General features: G+C 46.4%; 1 pseudogene; it reads right to left on the bottom strand.

The window, feature by feature from the left end:
- The window catches only part of LOC112972888, a 47,403-nt pseudogene that overhangs the window by 20,480 nt on the left and 3,265 nt on the right, over positions 1–23,658 (bottom strand).

Raw genomic sequence — 23,658 nt, 5'->3', positions numbered from 1 at the left:
GAGAACGGGTGCTCTCTGCTGTCCTGTAGGCTGAAAGGGAACTGTGTTACACTCATCTTGCATAACTGTAAGTGCCTGAATGCTTCGCTTCTGAATTTTTGAAGCAAATGCCAAAAACCAGTTGAGCTAGAGAGAAAAGGAAAAGATCCCATTTGCTTTGTTTTCAGCCAGAAAAATCCTTAGTGTATTAATCAGGTAAGTGACTACTGCTGGAAAAAATCTCAGTAGTCTGTTGTTTGATAACTGTGTATTGTGCACAAAATACAATAGTAGAAGACAAAACACGCACCCTCCAGCTCTTTGCAGAAGCCAGGGACCATCACTGTGCCCTGCCTTCAAAGCCGATTCACGCGTGGAAGCGGGGTCACTGGAGTTGCAAGTGTTGCCCCCTGCTTCAGAGCCACCATGGGGCCCGTGGCTCTGATTTTACATGTATTTTGTATATTCGCATAGACAGAAGATCTTCCTGCTGCCCAAGGTTATAGCTGCTAATGGGAGTGTTTCTCTGGCCCCAAAAGGGAGCGCTTTGGGTAGCCTTCAGCCAGACAAGTTTGTGCAACTGCTAATGAGCAGAGGTCTTGCTACTATTCGAGTAGGAAAATATAAAAGCATCCCACCATTTCATTTTCACTGGAATTGAAGTTAAAAGAAGCAAAGAAAACCAAGGAGTTCATTATTTTGTGGGTGGGTGGGGGTGGGGGGAGGCTTTTGTTTTTAAAGGTGAATGCTGTCTTTGATCATCTAGGTTGAACTCTTACTGCAGGCTCTTATGTGTTCAACTGTCTTAAGGCTGATTTCTCTTTTTTGTCCTCTAATGTGTTTCAGTACTTAAGTCTTAATGCTTCCTGCCTTTGGGAATGGTTTGTCACACTTCGCCAGTTCAGGYTAAATTTGTTCTGGGTAAGTACTGGAGTAACATTAATAATTATTTAGACAAGTGCTTGAGGACAAGTGTAATTACAGTTTCCCCTTTACTGCCAGTGAAAAGGAAGTATTGGAAAACAGTGTTGTGTTTCCAGATTTCCCATGCACAAGCTCTAGGAAGCTATTGCCCAACGCTCAAAACTGTTGGACTCACTAATCAACATAATGAAGTTAATATGTGACATATCAAATGACTTCCTGCATTTTTTTCCTTTCCTTAACACTTGAGAGACCAAGAGGGGAGAGRTCTAATGGAAACCATGCTGAGATCCCAGCTTTTCCTGACTTCTGTGTGATTATCCCTGGAGGGAGGGGGCTCAGAGCACCCCAGAGCAGTGGTGAGTACCATGCAAGCCTGGACAGATGTTGTTAACCCAGATGTGGTTATTTCCTTGGCATTATTCCTGACATGCCTTTGATGCACGTAGCCGGCCTGCCTGTGAGGTGCTAGGAAAAGGAGGCCTTGCTCGAGGCCGAGCTCTGCACTCTTGCCTTCACCATGCCAGCTGGCTGGCACATGGGTTAGCATGTATGCCCCAGACTTGGGCACACACAGAGTTTTCCTTGGGCTGCTGGTATTCAATGCTTGTGCAGGGAACATGTCTCCTTGCTGGAGAACAGATCAGCCTGTGACCCTGCCGCAAGACCTGGCCTCTGTAAGGGCCTTGGTTTTGCTCCTTCTCCTTTTGTCCCTAGGAGAAAGGGTGCTCCTGCAGGGTGGGACAAGAAGGGGAACTGCAAGTCCTGGGGCTGATCAGATGTGGAGTCTGAGACTGAAGAGCCGTGAAACCTCCCTCGAACCTGGAGCTTTGTGTCATGGCACTTCTGCTAGTTTTATGCTGATGTAACTCAACCCAGTGCAGAAGTCTGTGCTGAAAGACACGGAATAATATGCCCAAGCACTAATTTACCAGGGTGAACCACAGTCAGTAATTTGGACGCAGGACTYGAGATTAATTTGTCAAGGAGATGACAGAAGAGTAGCCTGTCAGTGAATTAAGGAAAAAGAAACAAGAATTTAAAACAATTGTAATACAGTTACATAAAAGCTGGAATAAATTACATTTGCAATTTGACCATTCACGTAAGAAGAATCTGCCAAACTATCAAAGAGGCTAGATGATGACTTTCTCACCCCTGTGTTCAGCATATCATTTATCTATCTCAGGCAAGCATTTTTAAGGTCTCCCGAGCTGACTACAATGATTTCAAAACTTGGTAGCAGAGTGGTTGTCTCCTGCAGGTTTTGTGAACGCAAGGGGTAGAGCACTGCCTGAGTGTCTGTTCTAGTGAGCAGACAAGGTAGCAGACAAGGAGCACAGGGCAGCCACCATAATTAATAGCTCTTCTCTTACACATGTTCATTAATGGGAAAACTCTGTTTGTCTTTTCTCCTATTAACTGAACTTCTCAATTTGGCTGTAAAAAGAAAAATAYTGCTTTGTAACATCTAATGTCCAACTGCCTCAAGAAGCTGCTTCAGCTCTGTAATGAGAGCAGCAGCAGCAGACTATTCACTACAGTGGATTATTTACTACAGTGGATTTAGGGTACAGACCACACTGGATGAGACAGTTTACCTAAGGAGGTGCGTGCTTGGTGTCATATTACACCCATGCCTTGGGTTTGACAGGCTGGTGAAACACACAGGAATGGTCAAAAAGATGTCTYGCTTCTCCAGGACATCCCAGAGTCCACAGTGAACCTGAAACTGACTCTGAAGTATTTGTACTAGAAGAAAGCCCAAGCACAGATAGCATCACTAAGAAGCTGAAATAAAGGAAGGTGACAGAAATAGCACGAGGCCCAATTTTTTCTTCCGTAGGCTCTGCTGGTTCCATAAGATCTTGAGGTCTTGAACTGCAGCAGCAGGTTAATGCTGTTACTTTACTACCGCAGCAAGGCAGTGCTTCAGGACAGGGTCATCTCCCTGGCCAATCAAGAATYAATGAATTAATGTTAGTAAATATGTGCAGGATGCACATTTCRCTTCTATCGTTTTTGTTATTGAACTTCTAATTCAACCAGATCTGAAGGATTACAACTTCCCTGATGTGGCATGTAATTGGATGAGATCATCTATAGCTACATATTCCAGTTATAGGGGAAATAACACGTCCTCAAGACTCTGCTAACTAAACAAAGGCAATTATAAAGCATCCTTGAATTTTACAACAAACCCCAGTCAGCTGATTTCTGCTAGAGGCTCTGTCAGGGAAATGAGACCAACCATGTGAGGTACAACTAGCAGGACTTGTCGTCCTGCGCAGGAGCTGTGGTGAAGCCGGTGTGCAGGAGCTGATAAAGTATAGCTAAATCCTCACAACCGAATGTTCACAACTGCACAACTTAATTGTGCCTATTGCAGCATACCAGGCTTCCCCCAGGGACCTTTGCTTGTGTCTGGAGCACCGTGCCTCAATTCCCAGGGGAGGTAGGGAATTAGTATGTAAACAGAAACGCTTCCCAGAAAGAGCATAATCAAGAGGAAAGCACAGTATGTTCGGATACCTAAATACCACTCATTTTCWAATGTTTGTTTTCAATATTCACTAGCTAGCAAAGAATTATTGTCAGTAGTGCAATCTAATATGTTCAAGCTCCTTTGATACTCGTTTGGAATGACTCAGACTTAACACTTTCCCTCAGGACATCATCTGCCAAACTGAAATGAGACTTTGAGGCAATAATGGGTCCTCTCTTAGTGGTGACAATTTTCATCAGGTTTAGGGAAACTGTAAGCTTGAAACAAGACATTATGATTTGTCRTCTGCTTGCAAACAGTACCAAAGAATACAAGATGAGGATTAATTTACAAGTTTTTGAGCATCCCTGGGTATCTCCTCTGATGGCAATCATGCCAGAAACCAGAGCATGAAAGTACAAAWGTCAAGCGAAAGAATATAATTTTTCATGGCTGGCTGAAATCAAACGCCCTGATCTCCYGCACCCTGAAGTACAATTTTACTTCTATCAGCAGTACAGATGACCTCAATTATGGGCAGCTATTCACAATAGGAGTTGGAAACATGCTAAAAGGCATGCAGGATATTGCCTGTAATTTTGAATCTTCTAAAAGCACAAATGTTTATCATTCAGTTGTTTTTAATGTTTAGCTTGCATGTGAAGTTTGTTTCATTCAGATTGTTTTTCGGGTTTTTTTTTTCCCTCTCACGCGCGCCAAGGATTTTGCTGCTTYTGTACCTTTTTCCTGAAGTTCTCACTGTGTGATGCCCTCAGTTGTAAGTACAGGACAAGTAAACAACAATATTAAGGACTAGTTTGAAACCCACACTGGGATGGGATGCTCTCATGGTCGGGTACAACACTGGAAACTCCTACAGCAAGCCTCACTTGTGGGGTTGCAGAAGATTGCATCCAGCACTCATCCGTTTCCACCTGCAAACAAGTGGGTTTGCGTGTGTCACTAAGGCAGAGCAAGCTCCATGGAGGCCTTTTAAAAGCCTGGCTCATGAAATCTGATGGTGTTCCCACTCATGGGGCTTTGTCTCCAAAGACAGCACGTGGGAAGAGCTGGGGAGAGTCTGAGGAGCAGCATCCTCACTTGTGAACCTCTTCAACTTTTTTTTGATGAGAAGGAGAAAAGAAAGAGCATGAGAAGGAGAAAAGAAAAGAAGGAAATCCCTAAAATTACTTTGCCTTGCTTGCTGCAAGATGTGCTGTTACCATCCTACTTGAAGCCTTTGAAAAAGAGGGGTAAAAAAACTAAGAATTTCTGGAACGGGTGATGGGTGATCATTCCTAATTAAACTTATTTATGTTAGATTAATACATCTTTTGCATATGAGGAGAAGCACCTGCTGTTTAATACAGGAGCACTTGAAGATTTTCATACTAGCTGTCTAATAACAGCTGGAAGAAATCATGAAGCTCCTTCTGTGCTCACAGATTCATTGCTTTAGAGCAAAACAATGCATCAAAAATGCACATGATTTTCCCCCATCTGGTGGATGCAATGCATATGATGCATGAGCAGAGAGCAGCCAATCCACTGTTCCCTGAGTGAAATCCACAAATTTACAGTTTGAAATCCACGGCTGTATGATGGTATGGTATAAGCTGCTTCTTTCAAGAAGTTGAAACTGTTGCTCTTTGGTAAGCACAACTTTCTTCTTGGCCTTATTTCATAAGATCATGCCAGTGAGAATAAAGGCTGCTCTCTGAAGCCAGTATTACTAGATCAGCTTGCTAACAGTCTTAAAATACAAGGAAAGCTTGAATCAGACTTATGCTTGGTTATTCCATTGCTTGCTGGTTAAGTTACCTTCCCTYRCCAAGTTTTGCTCRACTCCCTATGACACAAAGATTTGGYTYGGTTTGCATATTCCCAGGCTTTATAAAATGGCSCAGGCCATACAAATCCCTGCACCCTGGCCCAAGCAGTGGCAAGCATAGCTGTGCTGCCAGGCAAGCCGAGGGAAGAGGAGGGACGGCCCTTGTCTGGGCCGTGGGTGGTGGGTGTGCATGGTGGAGGGCTGAAAACGCCCATGTTRGGTGGAAGGTTTAATCGAGCTAGAAGGGTGGTGGCAAGCCCAGTGAGAAGCCTGCCACAGGGGAACCTGAAAGGGAGGTAACTTTCCAGTAGAAGMCTTGCCGGCAATGTGCATATTGCCTAAATTTGGAGCAGGAGAGAGGCTTTGGGGCTCACCTCTGATGGAAGAACACCACCTCTGTAGGTCTTTGCCTCCCATCCTACCTCTTTGGGCTTTCCARACAAGCTCTGCTGCGCCCAGCCCTCTGTGTCTGAGTGGTCCCAACATGTCCRGCAGCACCAGCCAGTTTTGACTTTTTCCTCTTGGTGGAAAGACCTATGCCCAGGYTACCTTGCCAAAAGTTTCCCATCAGCTCAGTGGTTCTCTCTGTATCTCGTTTGCTTGGGGGGGTTTTCCTGCTCTACAGTATGAGGCAATACCATGTTTTTGTCTTCTTCATCCTTCCCTCCCTACTTCCTCTTGCACGGGCATACTCTATCTCTCACCTACATTTTTGAAGATGCTGGATGTGTTCCTCCCTCATGGGGCTTCACGTCTGCACTGTGATCACCACCTCCTGACCTGAMACCTAGGAGATATTAAATGGTTTGAGGGTGACTTCACTGGCTAATAYCATTGCTGGATTTGGATCAAGAGCATTACAGACTGAAAGGATTCAACATYGGAGTGTGGGAGAGGTGAGACTGGCATGAGGAAGAGGAACCTCAGCTCCAGGAAGAGATGCATGTTTGGCAGGTCATATGTGTAAAGGCTGAACCTCAGATGAGACTGTTCTCTATGCTGGGTCTTCAGAAGTCACATCCTGGAGGGTCATGTACACATGTGTATAACACATAACATGTGCGTACTTTACGCAGACTATGGAAAAATGGCTCCTCCAGTTCTGAGAATAATTTTTGTATTGTCAGTAAWGTCCCAGTACGCTTGCCATGCTTTCGGTCAGGGTGTGGGGGAAACCTTGGGGGTCCTGAGCGAAGCCCTGAGAAGTGTCCAGGACGTACGGTGAGTACAACACCCTCTCTGAGCCACAGTGAACTTCTCTGCTGACCGCTCCTGACCTCAGCTCCAGGAGCTGGGCTGTTCCTCCCACTGCCCCACCATCGTCACTCATTTTCCTCTCTGTCCCGTCACTCTATGGGGACCCAGCCACCGTGAGAGCGATGTCTCTCCCAGGAGCAGATGGCSCAGGCAGGGCAGGCGTTGTCCTTTCTGCATGTAGCTGAGGTCAGCGGGGGCTGCGATAGCCTCTGTGCCCAGTCGCTCTTCCATGCCACAGTGATCACCACAGCACCAACACCCCAACAGCCACCCAAATTCCCAAGCAGCATCTCAACAATCCTCCGACAGCCACGGGCTGCTGCCAGCCCCGGCAGTGCCAGGCGGGAGTGAGATGGGCTGGCTCTGGGGCATGGGAGATGCAGTCTGTTCTCTCTTCCAGAGCTTCTGCATGGTTGAAACCCTCCCTGGACCTCCAGTTCACACACCCCTTGTGTTACACCACTCTCGCGCCTTTGCAAAACTATAATTTGAAGCTTGATTTTCTCTGCCTCCTCCCTACTGCTTTTGCAGTCCCTTTTTTCCCCTCAGACTAGCTCTGCTGCACGGTTAAAATGGCACTTCCTRCAAGTGGGGTYGRGGAGGCATGTTTCTGYGTGCTGTCTCATAAGAGGAGATATYGTTCTTGGCTATAAACAGAAGTAAATTCAGCCAGGCGACCAGCCTTAGATGGGTGCCTGCCTAAAACTGGTTTCAYGTYGTGCTGTTTGCAGACATGAGCCCTCTGCTGTGCTCTCACTTCTCCCTCCATCACAACAACGATGCTCCCTCCCTGCTGCTGCGACACAAAGCGATTTTCATCTTAATCAAAAGATTTTAGTYGATATCACTAAAGGGGTCCCATTACTAATGAAAACACTAGGWTTCCAAAGAGGGTTGCTTTTAGAGCTTCTGCGACTCATGTTGCTGACTTAAATGTTGACGGACCAATGCTCGTACTGATGAGAGYGTCAAAAACTCTCCTGAAGCAACACAGCTCTCCCGGGCCTAAAGTTAGAAGCAAYGAAGGCTCTTGCAGCCAAGGCAGCGTTTGGCCAGTAAAACACATGTGCAAAGAGGAGGTGCACTCCTCCCTGTGAACGTGACCATGGGAAACGAAGGGAGGAAAAACCGCCATCGCTGGACAAGGTCAGCGAAACAAAAGCCTCTGACTTTGTGTGTCACGGCTGCTGTGAATGGTTTGCAACAAGTAGCACATCTAAACTATTTCTGTAACTTCAAAGGATGGAAAAACTGCTCGTGCCACCTGGGCTCCTGGGAAGGTCTGGTCGGGGCTGCTGCACGCGCCGCATCCCCGTGGGCAGCGGGACACTTCACAAACAGTAGCAACGAAAGGGTTATCAGAGATAACTGATCTGTGTATTACGGGGAACAGGAGACATTTGCAACGGGATGGAAAAGGCTGCAGGGGATTCATTCAAACATTTCCACTTGTTTGATTTAATTCTGCCYGGAGCAATAACAAATTTAAGTTAAATGTTTAAGTCTGTAAATGTTGTTCATAGAGCAATTTAGTCCAATTCCCTCTTATCTTTCGGAGACTCGCTGACCACATCCGGCTGACGGGAGCTGGGGGCTGGCCCTGGGCAGCGCGCGACAGCGATGCCCCGGGGACAGCATTGCCCTCCCCACACTGCCCCCAGGTTGGGGCTGCGGGGCCGGCCGCAGCGCCTGGCGCGGGGACGGAGGCAGCACTGGGAACAGCTGCGGTGGTGTAGGGAGAACGGGTGTCGGAGGAATCCCGCTTTTAAATAAACGCGCCCTTCTTGCTCCTTTTTTATAGAAAACTGAGCCTCTGCAATGGCCTAAGGGTCTGCTGCTCAGCCCGGGGACGACTTCCCCTGCCCCAGCCCCGCTGGCTGCCTGTAGTGACTGCTAGCTCCCTAGCTGAAGAGACGGGCCTCAAATGTTTTTAAAGYTTTTTTATCCCCAGTTCTGACTGTGCTTTTCTAGTAGGTAATKCTGATATAGACCAGAGATCACTGCGTAACATAGAGGTCGGCATGCTGCACGCTGTAAAACTCTGCAGCATCTGAGAGTACTGATGGTAAGAGATCAATCAAGATCTTAAAGTTCAGTAACCACTTACTTATTTACCATTATTGTTGTACAGTAAGAGACTTCTCCTCAAGCTAGGACCTGATTAACTTTTTATTAATTAGCTTTTTTTTAATTGCTGCCTCAGGATGACWACTGTATATTTTTTATAGAAATACTTTTACTGAAGGAGTTTCCTCCACTTGAAAGATCAAGTGTGTGTCTTGAGCAAAGCAAGCCATGATGCTCAAAAAAGAGTTAGTTCCTGCAAAGTAATGCCTCTTCCAGATGAATTCCAGACTCTGAAGCTCAGGGTCATGCTTCATGTTAGCATGTAGCAAATGGCAATAAGTCTCCTGCTAACCAAAGCTGAATTCCTCCCATCTGGCCTGCCTTAAAGAGCATTTAGAAATGCCATTAGACAGTGGGCAGATATCTTACAGGCACTAGAATTAGCTTGGCCAGATAGGAGGACATAAGCAGATGCCCCTGCGAGATGGATGCTGCACTCTGTTACGGATCTAGGTGATCCCTATGTTCTTCTTCTGGGGCTTATCAGCAGCGTCACCAGCTGTGCACTCAGCGAGAAGTCATGCTTCCTCAGAGAGCAAAGATGTGGTGAGGAGTTAGCTCTTGATTATTGAAAATGCCCTTCCCATCAGTAKTACAGCTGATGCACATTTTTCAAGGAATTCATGAGAAGATGTCCAAAAGGGAACAAARGAGAGGAACTGTTGCTCTCTTCAGATTGCAGGAGACTATYTGCCCGTGTTACCTTATGCTCTAACAGCAACACAGAGCATGAAAAAACCTTATTGTTAGACCCAAGATGCTGAGAGTAGCRTCTCCTAGAGTCTTCTAAAGATTTCTTCACGTGTTCAGTGTTGCTGTGCTKCTTACCTGATGATGACATTCTTGGGGAATAGTTGTGGGGTCACAGTGTAGGTAGGTTGATGTGAACGAGATAACAGCTTTCTGCTGTGTYTAATCATCCTAGCCTGAATACATGACTCAGTAACACGGCCTTGTTATCTCTGCACTGGGCGGATCAGCAAGATTAAAAGCAAATATCCCTTAGCCATGGGATAAATTAATAGCTCATGATCACTTATGGATCAGCATTGTTTTGTGTTTAAGGGCTAAGCTGTCATGCCATTGGGTTGGATTCCAGTTTGCATTTGCTAAACTGCTTGTTGCCTGGCCTGGATCCTGCCAGCAGAAGGCTCATGTAGGACTCTTCCTTTTAGCACCTTTTTGCAACCTTGGCTGTCATGCTTTTGGAGGAGAGGTGCTGGACCTTGCTTGGGAATCGCAGCTCCCATGCCCTTCCCTGACCTCAGGGGCTCTCAGTCCGCAGCTGCTGCTCACGTCCCCRTAGGCCTGCCGTCGCTTTAAGTGAGGCCCTAGAAAAGTCCCTCCCAGTGCTAATTRGGGGTAATTGGGAGCTTCTGGAGCAGCAGGAGGAAGCTCAGACTCCTCAGTCTGCTAACTGCCCTCCTCTGAGGCTGGGGGGCCCGAGCCCTTCCCCGCTCTTGCTCCGATGTGCGAGCGCTGCTGAGCGCACGCGTGGTCTCGCGCGGGGATGCTCTCAGTGCAGAGCCGGAGGCTGAGAGCCRTGGGAAGCTCCTGGCAGGCGGCGACAAGGCTGGCGTGCGGAGCTGCTGCACCGGTGAGCTTCTYCTCTGCCCCTGCTCTGCGGAGCCCGTCACGGTGGTGAAGCGTTTTCCTTGGCGTGCTGTGCCCAGTCTGCGCCTCGGAGAGGGGCTGCCCCAGCTGTAGGACCCTGGAGCAGGGCTGGGGTCCCGGGTGGGACCTCCAGCTCCTCAGCTGTGTGCCGAGCTGAGGAACGGTGGTCGTGGTCGTGGTCGCTGCCTGAAGCGTAGGCCGCAGCGTCGTCCCGATTGCTGCGGGGACCGAGGGGGTGGGTCGTGCCGCACGAAGCCGTGCGTGTAAGGAGCTGCGGCACCCTGCGCGTGACCCTCGGGGCTCCCTGTCCCGCCGTCCGAGGGAAGGGCTGGTGGCTGGGAGGGCTGGCTCCGTGCCTCCGCGCCCTCCGCCCTGGCCGCAGAGGCCTGCGCGTCACGCTGCATGCGAGGTGCCGCTGCTCGAAGGGGAGCTGGCCTAGGGAACGGCCCTGTTCTCACAGGCCGCTTTCYCCGCCTAGCGAAAGCTGCCGAGCTGCGGAGGTGGGAAGGGAGCCGCTCYGGGGAGGTGCGTGCTGAGGGGCAGGAGCAGGCTGCCCAAATCCCAGCTCGGCCTCTGCTCTTTCTCTGTCGGACATCAAAGGCAGAGGATGTGCGGAGCTGATGGCTGCACCTGGAAGGGCTTGGACGGGAAAGAGATGGTGTCTGTTCCCCAGCTGGAATGAAGAGGGACACCTTTGGCTGTGGCCATGCGATAGMGATGACTTACGGGGAGCCTCCCTGTAGCCTCTCTGCAGCTTTGCACTRCTGCTTAGAGCACCTTCTTCCCCGGTAGCCTCGACATCAAGGCTTGTGGTTTTGCTTGGTTTGGGGGGTGTGTGGTTATGGCTGCATATGATAAGGAGAGATAACAGCCAAAAAGTAGACTCCTCCCGTGCCCTGCCAAAGCGGAAGTGAAGGCAGGATGGGAAGGAGGTGACATGAGGAAGTAGCTGGAAGTGCTGGCACTGCAGATCTCATTTTCTGCTCTCTCTGCAGGTGACTTGGTTCAAACCTGAGTGACTCTGAAAAATCTAGCCACACACACACAACCCCCTCCCCCCCCCAAAAAAAAAGCACTGCTTTTTCTTATTTTTGCTTTGGAAAGCAGAAAAAACACAGTAGAAAAAATGCTGTATTAGCTTCTGGGCACCAGTGACCGTGCGTGTTAGGGGAGCCGCTTGGACGCCAGGCCGTGCTGAGCTGCTGCGAATCTCTTCCTTAACGTTGCTCTCTAGTTAATTAACAATGCTCTAACACATGTGGTGTTCTATGTGAACTGGGGGCCTGGAGCCTTGCCCCAGGCTGCCCCAGAGCGAGTCTGCTGGGGCGGCAGGGTGAAGCCTCTCATGAAGGGGTGGGTGCTCGGGCTCCCAGGTCTCRCTTCCTTTCCTGCCCTATGAAGGGACGCGTCCTGTGAGCCTTGCCCCTGGGGTGGGTTTAGTGGCTGTCTTCTGGTTGCTAAAGCTGTCTCCTGAAGCTTGAACTTCCTCTGCTTGCGTGTTATGTTAGAGGCTCATTGGTACCTGGGGTCTTAAAATGCCAGTGATCTGTGGAAACACTAATAAACTGAAGCAATTAGTTGGGCAGCAAAATTCTGGGACTGGATCGTCTGCATTAGCAATGTACGTGGTGTTTGCTATCGGATGGTGTTCTCCACTGCTGCTCTTCCTCCATCCAGATTCCCCCCCTCCTGCTCCGAGTCTCTAACATCAGGTTAGAGTAGCGTCCTTTTAGCAGGTCGCACTGTTTAGGTGATCTTTGCTGTATCATCAAGGCTTCTGATAATGAAGACCGTGCCTGAGGGAAGAGACATGCTTTCAAGCTGCTTGGTCTGTTCAGCTGTGACCTTGCTGTTAATAACAGATTGTATATGGCTTTTTGAAGGGTTGTTCACTGGCAATAGAAAGCTGTTGTAAAATGCATCTGTAAGCTGGGTTTTTTGGGTTTTTTTTTCCTTCAATTTTTCCCTCCACACGCTCCTTCCCCAGCAGAAGAAGCAGAGCTGTTTGCCTGCGCAGTGCAGTGTTGCTGCAGCGGACGCAGCGCTGCCCCCAGCGTGGTCTGGGTGGCTGGTCGCAAGCAGCAAGGTGCTTGGTCCCCCGTGGAGGGACAAGGAACATGTAGATGTTTGTATACATACACAAACATCCTCCACAGCTATTGCTTCAAGCAGAGCACAGTGGTTCAAAGATATAAATAAGCTCCTGCTATAACCGTTTCTGGTTGGGTATAGGTAATGCCCTTTCCCTCCCAGGGAGGAGGGAAGTGGAAGCTGTTGCCCTCATTTCTGCACACCCCACCCTTGTTGGAGAGGGTTTGAGGGTTCACCATTGCTAGYGTGGGTTTTCATCTGTAGGGTGCAGGATGACTGTTCGTCTTGCTGCAGCAGGCTGTACCGGAGTGCTCGTCTAATGACAAGTGACTTCTGTTGCAAGGGCTGTATCTTTGCCTCAAGAACAGCTGATCACCTCCCTGGCTAATGGTGTTCCTTTGTGTGGAAAAAAGTCCCCAACTCCTGGCTGTGGCCAGTACTTACTGGGGTTTGGTTTGGGGGGGGAAGAGGGGGTCTGTGCCCTCTCCTTACATAGCTCCCTGCCATGAATGTCGCAGTTGCCTCGTAGCTGTGAGAAATAACCAGTACAAAATCCAGACCGTGAAGAAGTGCCCCTGCCTGGGGCAGCAAGATGAAAGTGCTTTTGAAAAGATGGGTCTCGGATGAGGKGTGCAGTTTTCCTGGAGCTGCAGTCGAGTGTGGGTCAGGGGCCAGGGAGGTGGCTGCATGCAATCCCTTCCCACGGGAATCAGTCCTGCTCTAGCTTTGGCTACTGCTGCTATTTCTCCCTTTCCCACCTCTTGCCAAGCCTTTTCTGGGATCTGAGAATGGAGTGTGGTGTGGTTGTGCGTGGTTTTTTGTCATTGCTATTTTTATCTCTGAAATCCCTAACCTCTGCGTCACAAAAATACTCTGATGGCAGGAGGCACAGCCCTTCCCTTTGCTCCTGAACAAGTGGCGGTGTCTCCCCCCAGCCTGCTGGGGAAGGATGTGTGCAGCACCTTCTGGGTAGCTTCCAGCCACCCCTCTGGTCCTTGCCCTAATGAGCTACGATGGTATTGAGCAGTGCCACCTGCAGAGGATGTTGCCTGAACCCTTCTCTGCACTCTGCCAAACATCTAGCGCCACGGACAGAGTAGCAGACACTTGTATATTTTGGGATGTGTCTTGGGACAAATGGAGATGATAGCTTACGTATACCTTCCAGATTAGATTAGCATAGTTTCAGGTCATTAGAGCACTTTGAAGGCTATTCAAGGGTTATTTGCTCGTTGCAAAACGAGCAGCCTGTTCCTGCCACCCACTACYCTGGGAGACTTGCTGGTCTCTGCCCGTACCTCTGTGTGTCCCTCTTCTCCGTCCTCCCAGCTCCCTTCTCTCTGCTTAAGGAGCTGAGCACCCCGGGGCTGCTGCCAAGCTCCTGACGCTGCTCTGYAGCACTTCAAGGCTTTCAGTAATGAGCTGCTCATCCCACTCCTAAGCCATGGACGATGCACCATCAGCCTTCTCCCCACAGACCATCCCTTCTCTTAAGCAACTGTGCTAAAGCATTTCCCATCAGTCTTTTTACTTGTGGCCTTTATTCAAAGGCCACTCAACTAAGCAAATTATTTTGTTATCTTATTTTTCCCTGACTGGTTAGGGATGACTTAAATGCAAATGCTGGGGTTGGGGGTTTTGATGTATATCTGAAACTTCTGAAATTCTTACTGGTACAGTGGCAGTATTTCACTAGATTTCTTCCATCTCTATGGACAGGTATTCTGGCTGTAGTTACTTAAAGAAAATCTTCATCCTTTAAAAAAAAAAAAAAAAACCTAGAATATAATAAAGCTTGCTTGCTTACTTTAAAGTTTGACAGCTGTAAAAATMACTTTCAGTTGGCGAGTGGTTTTCCAGAAATATCATATCAGTGATCAAAATCTAGATTAAGAAAAAGCCTGTAAGATGCTCGCTTTGTCGATGGGAAGAGAACTAGGAACAGTTTCTGGCAGGATCCTAGGAAAGCACTGCAGAGGGAACAAAYGTGACCAGTTCAAATGTGACCTAGTTCTCAAACTTGAGTAGAACAACAGCTGTTGTACGTAAGCAGGTGTTTCCAGTACTTCACTGAAAGAAGTCCATCCCCCTGAAATATGCAGGTTTTTCCACAAAAATGGAAGACTATCATGGTACAGAATGATCAGTTATGAGATTTTTTTTCCCAGAGGCTACATCGTGGCTTTGTATGGACCCCGGTAAAATGTAGCTGTTGCTGTAACTATGGTGCCCAGAAACTTTCTGTTTATGGTACGTGATGGTGTAGAAATATTGCTCATTATTTCTGGACTGCTTTAAGACTATAATAACTTGGCTAGGGAGACTTGAACGAAAATCTCAGGAAGCTTCAGGGCTAAAGTGTCTGCGCCTGACRGCTTGAATCCCTAGGGCTTTAGCATCTGCATAGCACTACTGAAAAAGGAGCTTGGGGGGGGGGAGCTGTTTTAAAGGTGTTTTATTGCTGTTGGAAGTTAGTATTTTCAGTCCTAAAGGACTTGAATGTCCACCTGAATAGTGTATTCTYCCCTTGGCATTCCCAATATGACCTGAATTCTCCTCCCTTTCTTCAAAGCATCCTTTCATTACAAGGATGATCTCTCACTTGAGCTTTCCTGAAGGGTGGCCATCTGTTCCTTATTTCAGATACCCTCATCTTATTCATTTTCCCCTAGTTCATGCAGCAGTCGGACCTCTGAAGGACCCACAAAGCAGTGCAACTGCTCGTGTCCGCCTTGGTTTGGTGAAGAACTTGGCTGGAAGATGTCCTGGGAAGTGTCTTGGTCGCAGTGCGGTTCTTGGAGCGTGGTGGCAAACTGCTGCTAGGTAGATGGTGCTAGGTAGAAACCTTGTTCATGCAGGTGGCAGTTTTGAAAGCAAAAATGAATGAAAACTTCTGTTCATCTCTCTCCCTATTTTTCCCCTGCACTCCTTTCTCTGAAAAAAAACAACCCACCTTGGGGAAGAGACTCCTTCGTTTCTACGTGCTTCTCTGCCTTGCTCTAGTTGGACTCCTCAAGGAACGACTGCCAGATGTATTGCTCTCCTGGAGGGAGTTGCTGGTGGCCGTCTCATTTCCCCAACCCAACTTTGCTKTTCTAAGATGGAGACCTGTGTCTGACCTCAAACAGTAATTGTTCACTTTAATGCAGCACGTCTATAACCAAAATATCCTGCAGTTCTTAATGAACTTCACACAAGTGAACTTGATCTGTCAAGCAAAAAGCTAAATCTAGAATTTTTCTAGAAGCACTATAATCCATCTGAAAATGGCAGCCAGAAATACTGTATGTAATCCATTTCTTGATAATTACAGGTGGTTGTATCTAATAGTTGTACATCTTGGTACTTGTATCTGAGATCTCCTGGACAAGTGAAGAGATGCAAAGCAGATGTAGACTGGAATCTAAGGGCWTGCAGTTTTTCTTAGTATTTGGACTTGCATCCTTGCCTGGTTTGTGGAAGTGACTGTGACTTTCATTCCTTCAAGTCAGCATACGCCACCTAAAATGCTAAGAAACTGCCCTTTCCTAGATAAGTAGAAGAGTGGTTTATTTCTTTTTACTGATTCTTGCAAACAAACAGTTGTGGTGCTCACTGCACTTTACAAGAAACAAAKTTTTACACTGCTCATGGTGAAATGTCAGCTGAAAGACACCACCCAGCTGTCATGAATAAGAACAATAATATGGTTTATGAGTGAAGCTAATGAGCCTTTGCTAACACATGTGAAAACACAAGATAAGTGTTGCAAACAATCCAAAGATCTAAGGTTTCCTCATCCAATCAATAGTTGTTCAAAGTACTTGTTTTGCAAGACTTATCAAATACTTATATAGTACATTTTGGTAAGACAAAAGTGCTTCTGTTACCAACAGTGTTTTTCTTCCCTTCAGTTGAGAAAGTAACTAGAAACGGAGTTCAAAAGGACTTTTTTTGCTGCTTCTGTGGCCACTGAGGCTTCAGGTCATGGTGATATTAGAGTACTAACAACAGTTGCTTCTCCTTGTGCAACTGAGGAGAGAATAACCCATTGCTAGCTTGGTTATTTTCAAGCTAGGAATGGAACTGCTGTAAGAGGTGTTGGAAAGGATTTAAAAAAAAATGGCAGTTTAATGGTTTGAATAGTACAATGCRTCAGTGAGCAGGGTGGTTATGCTCCAGTCAGCTTGGGGGGGGGAAAAACAGTCTGCCCAAAGCGTGACAGCAAATGGGATGCAAGCCTGCTTCTAGCAGAAATGCCAGGACAAGCTGGGACAAGGAGCTAGTTGTGGGGTGGGAGCAGGCAGTCACCTTCCCCACCAAGGGTGGTRTGACAACATTTTAGTTTCTTGCCCTCATCTGCCAAAGTAGTTTCAGAATTACATGATCATGGAGACAAATCAACAAGAYGAGTCTCCTGTGTGTCTGTCTCCACACTTAGTGGTCTCCTTACCTGATGGCAGAGAGAATCTCTGAACATTTTCTAACTCTTAGATACCACTGCTGTGCTTTTGGTGAGGATGCTCCAACTGCATTTTGTCAGCTTCCTAGCACTAGAGGAAGTCTCTGTAACTTTGTCCTGTTTACTCTCATGATGGCAAAAACTTGAATGTGCGCACTAGAATTTGATGTAATATCTATCGTATGTGGGGGCTAATAAATGCAAAGTGATCCACATGTATGTGGAGGCAGTTAAAATGTGCAATTGAGGAAAAATACATATGCTATGGAAATAGCATTCTGTTAGGTATTGTTATCACAGAAAAAGGCCTGTATCTTCCACCTGAAAAATGGAGGTGAAAGCGGAGATGACTGGGCAAGGAAGGAGCAGAGCACTAGCACAAAGTGTCTGGCAGGGCCAGGCGTGTGCTTTGCAGGGAGCTGGTCCATTGGGAATCCATAGCCACAGCAGACTAGCGCTCTCTATGGAAACCCTAAGTACATAGACACATTAATATCTGGTGCTCTACAATCCTGTGGTAGAAATTCAGCATCCACATAATATTTGAAACTGCTAAGCAATTTGACTGCTTTTTTGGAGTCTGAGACTTATTCTGAATCCTTGCTCTCTTGCACTGGGATGCTTCTGTGCAGAACTTCCTGGCAGAGCAGGCTGTGTAATTAAGTTTCTTCCAATCTATCTTCTGCAGTATGACTTTGTCTTGGCATTTAAAGTATATTGCTTAGAAACAGATAGCTAATGACTATACTTCAGGACTAGCATGAAAGCATCTTACCTCTAGAATTATCTACATGTAATATGTGAATCTCCTGAGGAGATTCACTGGCTTGGAAAACATAATTGTCAAGTTCCCCTGAAGCAGTAGCTGCCTCAACTCCTCATGGATGAGGTATGTCTCAAACTGCAGAAACCCTGTCAGGCTCTGATTACGAGCCTTCCACTCTSCAGCATATGGACAGGCACAGCTTCATCCTGATTCAGTTTGAGAGTCACCTGAAACTTTTTGTTCAACAGAGTGGCTGTGATCATTAGCTTCTTCCAATGAGCCTTGGCAACAGGCCTGAAGAAACTGCCTGGGAATTCTCATTAGGGTAGGGATGGCAAGAAGAAAATCATCTGCAGAGGGAATCGCTGTTAATCTCCCTTGGTCTGAACACTAGACAGCTTCTGTTGTGACTTGCATTCTCCCACTGAAGTGTTCATTTTGCTGCAATGGGCAGGCATGGCACTATACTGAAATACTGGCTGAGGATATCTAAGGATCTCCTTGCTCTGAGGAAGTGTCTCTTATTCTGGACCTTTCAAATGAAGCAGAGTCTTGGGAATGCTGCCTCTGTGGATGTACCATGTACATTTAAACCCAGGTAGCTTGGGTACTGCTAGYGGTATGGCGGCAGTGTTGTAGCACACTGCATGGACTTGCCCAAGTGTCTACCCAGCTTCTGATGTAGCTTTTGCAGCCCAGCCTCCACCATGTGCTGGTTTGGTGGCTCTCCAAAGTAGCGTTTGCATGAGCTGTGCTGAAGCCAGTTCTGGGGCAGTGATGAGACTCCGTAGTCCCACCCCATGTCTCACGTGACTGTTTAACRTGTGCTCTAGAGACCTCCTGCAATGGAGGCCACAACTTCCCACAACATATCTGTAAATCAGAAGCCTCTCGTGTTCTGCCTATGGCTAACTACTGATATGCAGCAGTGCATGCGAGTGGCAACATGATTTCCCTCCTCTCCTCTATGCAGAGTTATTCCCCACCTCTTAAGTGAGCCAAAGGTGCTATACATGAAACTTYAATTTAAACTAAGGCTTAAAAGCTGGGGGCTGGGGGAGGAGAGATGATAATGAAATGCTTCAGGTAGAAGCTCCTACTCTCTGGCAAACGTCCTCTTCTGTGAAGCAGCAGTCACAGGGACTTCAGTTCACACTGAAGCAGGACTTTCAATGCTCTAATAGACTAGAGCTTGTCACCAAAACAGTCACAGGAGACCCATTTTCCAAGTAGCAGATAGTTGTGACAGTGACACATCTGACAACAGAGAACTTATAAAGATGGAAGTGATGGTTATTGTTTTCTGCTTGATTTTTGGGTTACAATAAAAAGGTAGTTTAAGAATCTACTTGCCTACCGTATAAGACACAGCAGCTTCCCATACAAATAAACAGTAATGAAAAAAGGGATTACAAGGCAAAAGATGAAAAGACRTATGATGTAGGAGACGTTGTTAGCATCCTTTGAATGCCAGTTTACTGAGCACGTTGTTCCTGGTCCTTCTGGCCCATAACTATTCCTGCCAAAAAGGGGTGGTACAGTCCAGAACAATGAGTATGTCCATGACAGGACAATTTCTATCCATATTTTCCTATAGTTTGTRGTGTCCACTTCTGTTGTTCCCATCATGGTGCAGTAACGTTCATAAGAAAGTACAGCCAGGAAGATGAGCAAGACAGTGCCTGTATTAAAACATACATTTTTATTACCAGAAATGGCTAAATTAACATTGATCTTTCTCCCAAAGCAATATTTCAAACTAAAGATGAGACTGATTGCAGTAGCCKTGGGAACCCTATTGGGCAAGGATTGCAGGTTGGACTTTGTCCCCCTCAGAGTGATAACCACCTGCGGTAATGAGAGCCTGACCTCAGTCACCGAAGCCCTGAGAGTGTTTAAACATCTATCTAGCTAAAGCAAGTCTATTATAAACACTGATTTAATAACTAAGTACTATCTATGTGTGTATATATATGTGTGTATATATTTTCAAGTGTGTGTGTGGCTTGCAGCAAAATCCTGGCTAGAAAGTATCACTGATTTAAGAGTTGGGTAAGAGCTTGGGATGTAGAGCAAGTACCTCTGTAGACATGTTTTAGAGGTGAAGTAAAATGCAGAATTATAAAAAGCRCTGAACATAATAGCTCAAGGTACAAAAGCAAGACAAAAATGTTCTCTTGTTTTATTGAATGCCAGTCTAAGGAGGTTTTTCTCTGGTTATATATGCATAAAAAAGACTGCTTTTTATGGATTTCTGGGAATAAAAAATTGGCTGTTTACTTCAGATCTTTCACTAATATGCCTTATTTTATATGCTCAGAACACTGTTCTTGTCTATTTGATTACAAACAAGAATGGCTAGTTGTTGGTTTGTAATTCTCTGAAGAGGTATGTAATGTGCACCACATGGTACATATTGTGCCAAGCTGCTTTTTAGGACCAATATCTGAGCTGAGGAGGAAGACAACTGAACTTTGTTCTGAAACTCCCTCAGGGCCTGGCTCTGGACTGCTTTGCCCCTTGCATTAGTGACATCTGCCTGAGCAAAATGAGCGTTATGAGTTGCTGCCCAAATGAATGGAAAACTTTGACTCTTGTCYATCTCTTTGTGCAATCTCAAACAGTGGTAGTGGAGATAAAACCTTGTCCTCATGCTAAATTTGTGAATGCTGGAGTCAGGCTTGAAATGCCATGCTATGGCCAGCTGTGGCACCTGGGGCTATTCCTGCAATGGTTAGCTTCCTCTGTGTGTACAGATACACTACTGTCCTCAGCTTCTGGGGACACAACTTATAGCATGGTTTGTAGGACTGAACTGCAAGAAACGAAAGAAAAATAAGCACAGAAACAAGAAAAGATGCAACTTTCTCACTTCAGTTCTTCCTAATAACTATTGGTCAACACAGAATTGGGAAGCGCCTAAAGAAAGAAACAATTCAAGCAGCTAGGATAAAACCTTTGGAGAATAGATATGAACAGAGAACGTGTGTGCCTGCGTAGATGAGGATTTCCCAAATGCTAACCCTRCTCCTGATGACTGCAAGAGCTTCTTATCTACAAAGAAAGGCTTTTTTGGTTCAGATTCCCTGCCAGACTTCAATGCAGTCCTCTCTCTGGGTGCTCTAACATCTTACTATGTGGGATAAGATCCTATYATCTTAAACTGCACTTGCATAGCTTATAAGAACAAACTGGAGAAACACTATTTTGTTGTGTTATARTAACAATATATTTGAAGGTAGGCAGGTAAAAAGGCCTATGAACAGTTAAGGAAAAGTTGTGAGAATCCTGGCAATGAATTCTGAGGATATTCAACATCAGCTTGTCTAAACTGTGATCCCCCATGAACAGAAATGGGGGTCAGCTTGAAGAAAAAATAAAAGTTCTTGTGCCAGTGAGAAACAAAAAACAGGACAGAAGATACCTAGAATGGACTTAAGGCCATAGGGAGGAGTGCAAGAGAAACTGTATTCAAGATGACTGTGTAATGTTTTGGGAGCAGACAGGCTGCTGTGGTTTTTGAGCTGGAGAGCAACCTCAGGGGAGCCAAATTGTGAGAACCTTTTCTGTAAACTCTTATCTAATGGCCTGGCGGTAATATGTGCATGGGGGCCTCTCCAGCTGGAGGGTGGATGCTCTGCTAAACTGTTCTAGGAAATGGTGGCAACCCTTCTTGGCATCTTCCAGTAACCTGCATTCATACAGTCCTGACTGGACTTCTTCTAACAAACAGTCTCCAGGAAAGAGAAGCAAATGGCTGATCTCTGAAAATGTGAAGTATCACCTTGGCTGCACCATTTTGTCCATCAGTTTATTCTCTTTCCAGAAACTGCTAGAGAAGCTTAGCTGTCGTCTTTTAAAACCAACAAATCTAATGGTTTCTTTATTGGGTTTGGAGTTTGGCCCTTCTAAAAGACTTAAGGATTGAAGGTTAATAGCCATATTTGCCCAAATTTCAGGACATATCCAAGCTTCACAGACTTCTTTAAGCATCACTGATACTGGCTGAAATGATGACATTGGCCGTTTGCTTCCTGGGATTTGGGTTTTCTCCCGAGTATCTCTTTTTCCTCCAGGAAAGAGGTTAGAAACAATAAAATGTGCACGCCCATTCTCTGATCTCTTTACAGAACTTTGCCCATCACTTCTGGTGTACAGAAAGATGTTGAAATGCAGAGTGAAGGATGCAGGAAAAAGCTACCCCTCCTGGCACCCTCTCCAGTTGTTACAGTCTCCAGACAATTCTCAAGTGTTTTTCACACAGCTGGAAGCTCCTCCTGGAGACTCGACACCAAACCCACAAAACCTGTGTCACGCTATGAAGGTTCRATAGCAGCAGCAACTGAGACAGTAACGTAATAAAAAAAATGTTTATTTCCTCACGCAAGCTCTTGGGTTAGTAACATCCATTAAAATAATGCAATTACTAATTTAGAAAGGATAACCCAAACCCGTCAATTACTGCGCTATTAATTGGAAGCACTGCTTATCCCTACTTGAAAGCTTTCTTGTTCAATCTCTTAGTGAGAGGGCTCTCAACCTYGAGGAGTTGCCTTAACCCSGTGTCCCAGGAAAAGGGGAGGGGGGAAATGCTCACAGTCCAGCTGGAGAGGATGATCAGGTCATGTTCCCATCCCTGCTCAAATTTTCTTAGCTTCCAAGTCTCTTCTTATATGGCTGGGACTCTGGGCAAACGCTGCTTTTGCTGACCTCTGAGTTTCACAATCACAGGACTATTTGTCTGCCTGCTTGGAAGGACCCTGCTAGTGAGGCAAGACCACAACACCTCCGTATCGCTTCTCCCCTCCCTGTGGGTCCATGCAGGTTCCTCRGCCTTATCAGGCGGCAGAGTTCTTTAGTCCTGTTAACTCTTCTATTCTGCAGCCTTGAGCATATCAGTCCTTGCACATATCAGGCGGCAGACTTCTTCAGTCCTGTTAACTCTTCGCTCRCTCRTCAACCTGGTAGTATGGTAACTAAGGCGTTCCAAAAACTCTGTTATGCTCTTGACTAATRCTGCTGAAAGGATGACCACTGAGGACTGTCTGCCCTAATGCTGAACAGCAAACACCACCTCCTTTCCAGTTTCACAGTAGCTGTGCTTTGTTCTCGAAGTTGGGTGCAATGGCTTATAAGCRGAAGGCAAACTCCTGGGAAGTGCAAAAGGCCCATGCAGGACCTTGAATGAAAAAGGATGTACATGAACTGTACAGGAAGAAAAGTGACCTGAAAGCCATGGGGAGATTAGACAAGCTCTACAGGCTATCTTCACCCAGGAAGGAAGATGCAGAACTATATACCAGAGCATGAATGAAGCAATGCTACTTATTAAAGTAGAACTTCTGGAAAATCAAGTAATGTTACTCACTTATGAAACTTTGGCTGTTAGAGAAGGGACTGTTCTGTGGACTTCTGGTGTGAGAATGGGAAGAGGGTGCRTATCACAGAAGGAGTTGCTTAAATAAAACACTTAATAGAGCCAGGAGAGCTTTGCCAATGGCCTGTGGGATGCCTGTCAACCTGAATGAAACCTTGGAGTCAAAATCGAGGCCTATGTCTTTAGGTGTTAGACCAGAAAAAAATAGAAAGAGCCTAAGAAACACCATAGCCTCRTTGCTCAAGTGAAACCCAACTTGCAATTCCAAAGACAAGAATTGCAGCTTATTGCACCGATGCTTTTCCTACCTAAAGCATGAAGACATCTTAATATCCAGCAAAATCAAAATTCTCTTTAGAGAATAAGTCAGTCCCTCTTTTGAGATGTAGATAACGAGAGGTCCTGCTCTGCCAGCTGGAAAGTGCAGAAGTCTGAGAGTCCCCTTGAGGAAGCACAGCAACCCAGGCTCTTTGTAAAAACTTCTTGCTGTGCAGTAACAAAAAGAAATGYAGAAAAAAGCAGTGTCATGAAGCTTGCTGTGCCAGCAAATGTACTAGTGTGCTTCAGTGCAGGCACACGGAGGTGCTGGGAACTCTTTAGCCCTTGCGGAGACCTTTACTGGTCTCTTGTGGTTGGGGTGCTGTCAGTGGATACAAATGGGACTGAAGAACAACTTAACAGCAAATTAAGGCTTTGATGGCTGGCTGGATCTCACTGCATATAGTAATGTTATGGAGGGAAACAAGCATTTTTAATGCTAATGTTA

Source organism: Apteryx rowi, unplaced genomic scaffold (genome assembly GCF_003343035.1).
Source record: "Apteryx rowi isolate R43461 unplaced genomic scaffold, aptRow1 scaffold_51, whole genome shotgun sequence".
In the NCBI taxonomy this organism is placed as follows: domain Eukaryota; kingdom Metazoa; phylum Chordata; class Aves; order Apterygiformes; family Apterygidae; genus Apteryx; species Apteryx rowi.
This window is presented reverse-complemented; position numbering and strand designations above follow the sequence as displayed.